The sequence below is a fragment of the Oryctolagus cuniculus genome, chromosome 15, assembly GCF_964237555.1.
Source record: "Oryctolagus cuniculus chromosome 15, mOryCun1.1, whole genome shotgun sequence".
Lineage (NCBI taxonomy): Eukaryota > Metazoa > Chordata > Mammalia > Lagomorpha > Leporidae > Oryctolagus > Oryctolagus cuniculus.
This window is the reverse complement of record NC_091446.1, coordinates 68,999,345-69,008,156: the sequence shown is the minus strand read 5'-3', so window position 1 is coordinate 69,008,156 and position 8,812 is coordinate 68,999,345. Positions and strand designations below refer to the sequence as shown.

Sequence of the window (8,812 nt, the reverse complement as noted above, 5' to 3'; positions counted from 1 at the left end):
GGAATTATAGTAGCTCTCAGACCTGCCACAAGATACTGTTATCACTGCATTAATAAACAGTTACTTCATTATAAATGTTTCAATATTTTGCTAAGTGTATTTGATGAGAATCAGTTTTCTCTTTTAGTAGATGCTTTTTATCCATTTATAAATACTCCAGGAAGGAGCCCACCAAGGGCAAGAACCCTGTTAACAGGTGGCATGGAGCGCCAGTGGCTCCAGCATGTATCACTCACAGGTGCCCGTGTGGACATGTGCAGGGACCTCCGGCTGCAGGGTGACAGGTGCTGTCCCCTCTGAGTGAGACCCTCCCAAAAGGCACGTCCACAGCGGGAGGAGGAAGTCAGTGACTCTGCAGGAAAACAGGTTTCTCTCATGGCCTCAACAGAGCTGGGACCCATGCTGAAAGCCCAAGTGAGCTCCCGGTCAGGAAGACACAGCACTGGCCATGGAGGGCATCTGGGCAGTGAGCCTGTGACCGGGCTCAGCACTCACCTTCCAGTCCTGGTGGAGCTTGGAAGTGGGCAGTGCTTCGAGGCAATGGGGCAAGAGAAAGCCACATCCACTGCTCCCCTAGCCCTGCCTGCCACCCAGCATTAGCAAGGCTAGGGTTCCACAAAGGCACCCAGGGACTTCTGGCTTCCTATCATAGGGGCCCTGTGTCTGCACACCATCCTGATGACACTCGAGGTGGGGCACCTGCTCAGAAAGAAGTGGAATTTGTGAGTGGCAGGGAAAACCAACTCCAGGAAACCCAACGATTAAGGCAGAGGCCAAATAAATGACCTTTATCTGATTGGCGAGCTGCTCTAGGGACCACTCAGCTTTAGTTTCCAGCCCACGTGGCTCTGTGACGTTTCTGCTTCCCTTTCATAGTTTCGAGACTGTGTGTTCCCAGCAGCAAGAGTGGCGTATGTCTTATCCTTTTATTATATCACAGAACAAAACAATTTATTTAACAATTATTTAGGAGCAAGTGTTAAGCTTGGCAATTAAGAGGCCACATCCTCTACCAGGGTGCCTGGGTTCAGTTCCCAGCTCCGACTCCTAACTCCAGCTTCCTGCTACTGTAGACCCTAGGAGGCAGCAGTGACAGCTCAAGTGATGGGCTTCTGCCATCCGTGTGTGAGATCTGAACTGTGTTCCCAGCTCCTGACTTTGGCCCTGGCCTGGCCCAAACAATTGTATTTGGGGAGTGAAGCAGTGGATAAGAGCTTTCTCACTCTGTGGGTCTCTTTCTGGCTTTCAAATGAATTAACTAAAGAATTATTTTTAAGAGAAAAGCAGTCATTCCCCTCAACCACATTCATTAGCTCCCATATCTAACATCCGGGAGTGGGTTTGATCCAGGCTCCAGTGCCCAGGCTGCCTTCTGTCATGGTAACAAGCTGTCCACGGCAGGTGCACACCCTCCTCAGAGTGCCCAGCCATTGACAGGAGCCTTCTCCTCCATGCCCAGGATGGGGAGAGAATGGATTCTCCATAAGGCAACCAGAAGCTCCTCCAAGATCTGTTTCCATGAACTGCAACATGCGCATCCCACAGACAGCGCCCTGGGGCAGGAGCAACCTTATGATCCCCTACAGCGACGGCTGAGAAAGTGCTTCGTGTGTGTCCTCTGTCACCACGATGGGCCCTCAGCCTGGAGTTCACTGTGAGAGGTAGGAATGCCCAGGCGTGCCACAGTCTCCCCGCATGGACCAACTACAGCTGCAGGCTCTTCTCAACTGAATGCGTCTAAACCTTGGCACTGTGCAGGCACCGGACCACCGACCCCTCCTGTCAGATTCTGCCACAGCCTCTGGGATGGTCTCCTGCTCCGGTTCTCAGCCTAACTGCTGCCTGTACCAGTCAGTCACTCAACAGGACTTGCTTGTTCGACTGGGCACCAGGCATCCTTCTAGGGCTGGAGGCACAGCACTGGAAAGTCAGACACACATACATATCTCTGGTGGCAGGTGTTTGGCCCAGAGGTCAAGCTGCCACCTAGGATACCTGCGTCCCACATCAGAGTCCCTGGGTTCAAGTCCCAGCTCTACTCCTGATTCCAGCGACCTGTCAATGGGCACCTCAGGAGGCAGCAGGTGATGGCCAAGTAGCTGGGTGCCTGCCACCCACACTGGAGACTTGGATTGGGTTCCTGGGTCCTGGCTGCAGCCCAGCTCCAGACTGTTGTAGGCATCTGGGGAGAGAACCAGTGTATGAGAGAGGGCACAATGCCTCTCTGCCTTTGTAATTAATTTCTTTCTTAAAAACAAACAAAAAAACCTGCTTCCACCAAACTTTCTTTCTAGGGGGGCCAATAGGCAAGAAAATATTCAGAGTGACCGCTGAGGAGAAGCAAGGCAGGCAGGAAACCAGAGTGAGGGCCAGGAGAAGGGGGCAGAGTCCAGGGCACGGGGCCATGAGGGTCAGGGCGATGCTTCAGGCTCCGCTGGGTGGGATGTGACGCTCCGCAGGGACCTGCATGGTGGAACAAGCTCTCACACGGTCCCAGTGTCACACTGGCTGCTGCCTGGCTAAGACACTGAAGGCAGAGGTGTGATCAGGAGGCCAGAGAGGCAGCCACAGAGGACACTGGCGAGAGGGGCGGAGGCTCAGACAGAGAGCTGTGGGGACGATGAGGCTGCAGATTTAAAGGGAATAAAGTGCCAAGATGAGCTGATGGACTGGATGTGGGGGCTGGGAGAGTTCAAGCGTGCAGCAGGGCTTTCAGGCCGAGCAGGTGGAGAGTGAGGGTGTGTGGGAAGTATCCTCACCTGTCCACTCAAGAGATGGCCTTGGACTTAGGAAGCACAGTGGAAGCGAGACTTTATTATCTGCCTTGAAGACCAGGTGCCTGATGAGCAGCAGGCACACCCAGCAGGTACAGCCAGCAACTTGTAAACTTGTATCCTGGCTCACAGTCCCCTCCCCAGTTCCTCATTGGCTGAGTACTATAGGGTACACCAACTTCCCTAAGTTATAGTTACCCTCCTCCTCCCCTTCTGCACTCTAATTGCTTCTTGTGAGTTGGCTACTCCATTACATCCTGTTTGCCTAGTGACTTGCTACACCTGCAAGTCAACTATGAGTAACTTTCCATTCTCTGTTTTCTGAAAATGGACCCCCAGAGCCTAGCACTGTGGTGTAGAAGGTAATGCCGCTACCTGCAGCACCCCAGGTGGGCCCAGTTTGAGACCTGGCTGTTCCACTTCCAATCCAGCTCCCTGCTAATGTGCCTGGGAAAGCAGTGGAAGAAGATGGCCCAAGTCCTTGGGCCCCTGCACCCATGTGGGAGACCCAGATGAAGCTCCTGTGTTCGGCCTGGCCCAGTATTGGCCATTGCAGCCATCTGGGGGTGGTGAAGCAACAGTTGGAAGTTCTCTCTCTCTCTCTCTTTACCTTTCAGATAAATATTTCTTAGAAAGAAAGACAGAAACAAAAGAAAATGGACCCCTAGACATTTTCTTTTTATTAAAGATTTATTTATTTATTTGAAAGGCTGAGTTACAGAGAGGCAGAGGCAGAGGCAGAGGCAGAGGCAGAGAGAGAGAGAGAGAGAGAGAGAGAGGTCTTCCATCTAATGGTTCACTCCCCAGATGGCCGCAACAGCTGGAGCTGCGCCAATCCGAAGCCAGGAGCCAGGAGCTTCTTCCAGGTCTCCCACATGGGTGTTGGGGCCCAGGGGCCTGGGCCATCTTCTACTGCTTTCCCAGGCCATAGCAGAGAGCTGGATCAGAAGTGGAGCAACCGAGTCTTGAACTGGCACCCATATGGGATGCCAGCACTGCAGACCAGGGCACTAACCCACTGTGCCACAGTGCTGGCCTAGAACCCTAGACATCTTACAAGAAGCCGCCCACCCAGTGGGAGATCAGAGTAAGGAGCTAGGAGAAGAGGGGAAGCCAGGGACTCCACACCAGGCCAGTGCCTCTGTAGAAGGCACACCTGATGGAGCCACATCTCTGCTTTCAAATACAGCCCCCTGCACAATCCGGGCTCCACACCCTGGCGGCCCGTCTCCCCACACTCCCCAGTCCTGGCACTGCTCCTACCTGAAGCCACTGGTTTTCTCTTGACTCTCGGGTCTCCAGCACCTGCTCAGATTCTTGCTCCTGCACAGTTTTTTTGTACTTGCAATTGTAAACCGTAACACGCTCACCTGTGGAAGGGGAGGGAGAGCACACACCGGAGAACTTCCCAGATGCCTCCTTCTACACACTCTGCTCCTGGTTTTCTGCACGCACATACCTGCCTGGGGCTGGGGAAGATCGGCCAGAGCCCAGTTAACAGTGTGGTCTTGGATGGACAGGAAGTTGCAAGCCAGGCTTTTTTTTTTTTTTTTTTTTTTTTTTGTCCAAAGGGACAAATATCATATGTTCTCCCTGATAGGTGACAATTAACTGAGCACCTAAAAGGAAACCTGTTGAAGTGAAATGGGCACTATGAGAAACAATGACTTGATCAGCCCTCGTCCTGTCAAGGAAAAACTTACTATTTTATTCCTTTTAGTATTTTTTTGTTCTATTTAATACCATTGGTTGAACTTTTTAATTAACACACAATTATTCTTATGCATTTAAATTTAACTGAAAAATTATCCCTGTTAAATATAAGAGTGGGAATAAGAGAGGGAGGAGATGTACAGTTCAGCACATGCTCACTCAGACTTACCCCTAATGGTAGAGTTAGAAACGTGCCAGGGGATTCCAATTCAGTCCCATCAAGGTGGCATGTACCAATGCCATCTCACTAGTCAAAGTGATCAGTTTCAGTTCATGATTGATTATAAAGATAGGATTAAGTGTCAAAGGGATCACATAAACAAGACTAGTGTCTGCAAATAATAACTGATATAATTAAAAAGGAGAGAAGGATCCAACATGGGAAGCACGATACACAGCAGACTCATAGAATGGCAGATGCACTAAACAGCACTCTGGCCTCAGAATCAGCCCTTAAGGCATTTGGATCCAGCTAAAAAGTCCATGAGAGTTTCTCAGGCATGGAAAGCCAAGACACTGTGGCAAAAAAAATGACCTAAATGAAAGATCTCTGTGAGTGAGATCCCAGTGGAAAGAACGGGCCATCAAAGAAGGAGGTACTTTTCTCTGAAGGGAGGAGAGAACTTCCACTTTGACTATGGCCTTGTCTAAATAAGATCGGAGTTTGTGCACTCAAGAGGCTTCCATAGCCTTGGCAGCTCATGACAGAGATTCAGGTGATTACTGACGTCATAAATAAGAGTGTCAATTGTTAAATCAACAAGAGTCACTGTGCACTTACTCCCCATGTAGGTCCTCTGCCCTTAATGTGTTGTACTATGCGAATTAATGGTGAAACTACTACTAAAACAGTACTCTATACTTTGTGTGTCTGTGTGGGTGCAGTCTGTTGAAATCTTTACTTAGTATACACTAAGTTGATCTTCTGCATATAAAAATAATTAAAAATGAATCTTGATAAAAAATGGGATGGGAGAGGGAGTGGGAGATGGGATGGTTGTGGGTGGGAGAGAAGTTATGGGGGGAAAAAGCCACTATAAACCAAAAGTTGTACTTTGGAAATTTATATTTATTAAAGTTTTTTAAAAAGGAAGAAAAAGCTGTAGAATTAACCTTTATATTTCATGTTTTCTTTTCCAAATACGTTTTGGCATCAGTTTTTTATGCATGTCTGGTTTTTCAACTTCAGCTATTACACCTTAAGCTATTTTTTTCTCACAAAAGTGTTTATATTATATGTATGCTAGAATAAGCTAAAAGCTGGTATCAAAAAATGTTTGTGTACTTTTTTTAAGATTTATTTATTTACTTGAAAGGCAGAGAGGCGAAGGCAGAGAGAGAGGTTTTCCATCTGCTAGTTCACTCCCCAAATGGTCACAATGGCCAGAGGTGGGCTGATCCAAGCCAGGAGCCAGGAACTTATTCCAGAACTCCCACACAGGTGCAGGGGCCCAAGGATGTGGGCCATTCTCTACCGCTTTCCCAGGTGCATTCGCAGGGAGGTGGATTGGAAGCAGAGCAGCCGGGACTTGAACCTGCACCCATATGGAATGCTGGCACTACAGAAGGAGGCTTTACCCGCTATGCCACAGTACTGCAGGCTGACGCTGCCCCGGAAGCGCCCTGTGCATGGGCCGGCCCTCCCCTCTGCTGGTGCTGCAACCTCAGAGCCAGCTCCTGCAGCCCCACCCAGGAGCTCGTCCTCCTCCACACGCTCGCACTCTCCATCCATCAACACTCCAGTTGGAGCCTTAGAACCACAAAGCACACCCTGAACAACTCCTGGGGAAAGTGAGCTAGGAGGGCAAGGGCCTGTCCCCCGCCGTGGGACCAGGAGGGAGGAAGATGAGAGTCACACTCTTGGTGCCAGACTGCTACAGACCGGGGTCCTCTCCAAGACTGCTTCCAAACATGGCTCCAATCCTGCCCCGACCCTGCACCCCAGGAAGCCATCCTGCCACCTCTGCAGCCTGCTTAGCGGAGGCCACCCTGGTCACCCCTGACACACCTAGACCCTGGTTTCACCTTGCTCGACTTCACACCCACTCCTCTCACCTCTGACAGGGTCACCCGGAAGACTTCTGCGCAGCAGGTGCAGCATAACCGCTCTGTGGCATCAGATCCTCCTGGGAGACGCACCCATGTCCAAGGGCAGCCTGTTCTCGCTGAGGGCTACAATGCAGGCTGCTCCCAGCCCCGGCGGGCGCCTACTCCCAACACCTCCTCTCACCTTCAGGACACAAAGGAGCTGGAGAGGAATTCCTTCTTCCCTCACTCTCCCTCACCTTCCGCCCAGGGATGTTATGAGAATTAACGGGATAACAGATGAAGTGCCTCCAAGGAAACGGGCTACATAAATCCAAAGTGTTGTTATTAAACTCCAAATTTAGCCCTCGGGATTGGCGAGACATGACAGATCTGGGCTGGGGGCAACCCCAGCGGCATGGACAGAAAGTCCCTGTAGCATCAGAAGCCTTTAGGGGGTGCCGGAAACCCCTAAATCCCCCAGGCCTACACCTGGCCCAAGGCCCAAAGAGCCCCCGCGGCAGTCCCACCAGGAAACCACAGGAAGCTCAGGTGCCTGCTCTCTTCCACCAGCTCCCGCCTTACCCACTTCCCATGGCTTGCACACTCTAGGACAAACCTCACCCTGCCCACCTGGGAGCCCTCCATGCACAGTGCCTCCCTCCAGCAGGGGCTCCACCCCTCCTAACAGGCCTCGCCTCCCAGGCCGTCCCCTTGGTCCCTTTCTCAGAGAGCCCGGGAAGGCTCGGAAGGACAGTGGTCCCTTCATTCCGGGTGCCCACCTGCTGTGGAAGCAGTGTGCTTATTGTTCGAGTGCCTCCAGCACCCTATGAAATCGCAAAGTCTGCCGCTCATAATCCTGGCTGCAGCTAGCGTCCGGCTGGCCACCGTGCCCCTGTGGGAACAGCGGCCAAGCTGGGGGACGGGGGCACCTGCTGCAAGCAGATTCCAAGCGCTGGGAAGGGCCCAGCCCCGCAGCCATGTCTGAGGCCCACTTAGCCACTCTCAGTGGTGTGAATCTCGAGTTTTAGATCTCTGAAATGCAGGTAGTAACCCCCACCTTGAAAAACTGTTTTGAGGGCAAAAAATAATCCAGGGAGTATGCCTGGCACAGAGACAGGTGGTGCACAGTAAAAGGAAGGGCACTGGGTGCTGTGGCACAGTAGGGCAAGCCACCATGGGGGCCAGCCACGTCTCACATCCATGTGTCCGGTTCAAGTCCTGGCACCTCTGCTTCCGAACCAGCTTCCTGCTTGTATGCCCTGGAAGGCAGCAGCAGATGGCCCAAGGGCCTTGGCCTCTGCCACCCATATGGGAGATCCAGATGGGCTCCCAGGTAGGCCTGGCCCAGCCGTGGCTATAGGAGAGTGAACAGATGGATGAAAGATATCTCTCTCTGTCTCTGTCTCTCTCTTTCTCTTTTCAAGTACATTAAAATAAACATTTTATAAAATAATAAAATTAAGGTATTGGGGCCCGCATTGTGGCATAGCAGGTTAAGCCCCCATCCCACATGGAGCACTGGTTCGAGTCCTGGCTGCTCCACTTCCAATCCTGCTCTCTGCCATGGCCTGGGAAAGCAGTAGAAGATGGCCCAAGTGCTTGGGCCCCTGCACCCACATGGAAGACCCAGAAGAAGCTCCTGGCTCCTGGCTTTGGCTCAGCCCAGCTCCCACAGTTGCAGCCATTTGGAGAGTGAACCAGTGGACGGAGGATCTCTGCCTCTCTCTTTGTAACTGTGTCTTTCAAATAAATAAAAAGAAATCTTTAAAAACATGAAGGAAGGTACTGTTGTCACATCCATAGCCTTGCGGGGACCCTGGCAGCAGCTCTGAAGGAAGTGGCAACATCGCTCACTACCTTTCCAACAAGGTGCCACTAACTTTCCATGGGGGAAGAGGGTCTTCTCAGCAAGCGATCTTGGGTTTGGCAGTGGTTTCTTATGTATGATATCAAAAACAAAGGTGTCAAAGTGAAAATAATTGATTTGTAATTCCTTAAGATGTAAAACACTTGCCTTTTAAAGGACACCACTGGGCAGGCTTTGGCATGGCAGTTACGACACCACTTGGGACGAGCACATCCCCTTATCAGAGCCCCTGGTTCACGCCGTGGCTCTGCTTCCTAGCCAGCATCACCATTCCAGGCAGCTGAAGCTGCTGTCAGTGACTGGCAGCCGAAGGCCTGTAACTCCCATTCAAGTGATGACAAAGCCAGCTCAGGGACAGCAGTGACAGACACGTCAATCCTTGGCCTCCCAGAGAACACTTCCGTACCAGTGACAGACGCTGCCAGACAGA

General features: G+C 51.4%; 1 long non-coding RNA gene across 1 annotated transcript; it reads right to left on the bottom strand.

Moving 5' to 3' along the window:
- Positions 1–912: 912 nt before the first annotated feature.
- LOC138845390 (uncharacterized) lies at positions 913–5,558 on the bottom strand. The gene is made up of 2 exons (XR_011382456.1): positions 4,234–5,558; positions 913–2,182 (listed from the first exon to the last, which is right to left on the bottom strand). It is a non-coding gene; the product is annotated as an uncharacterized lncRNA (long non-coding RNA).
- Between the last annotated feature and the right edge of the window lie 3,254 nt (positions 5,559–8,812).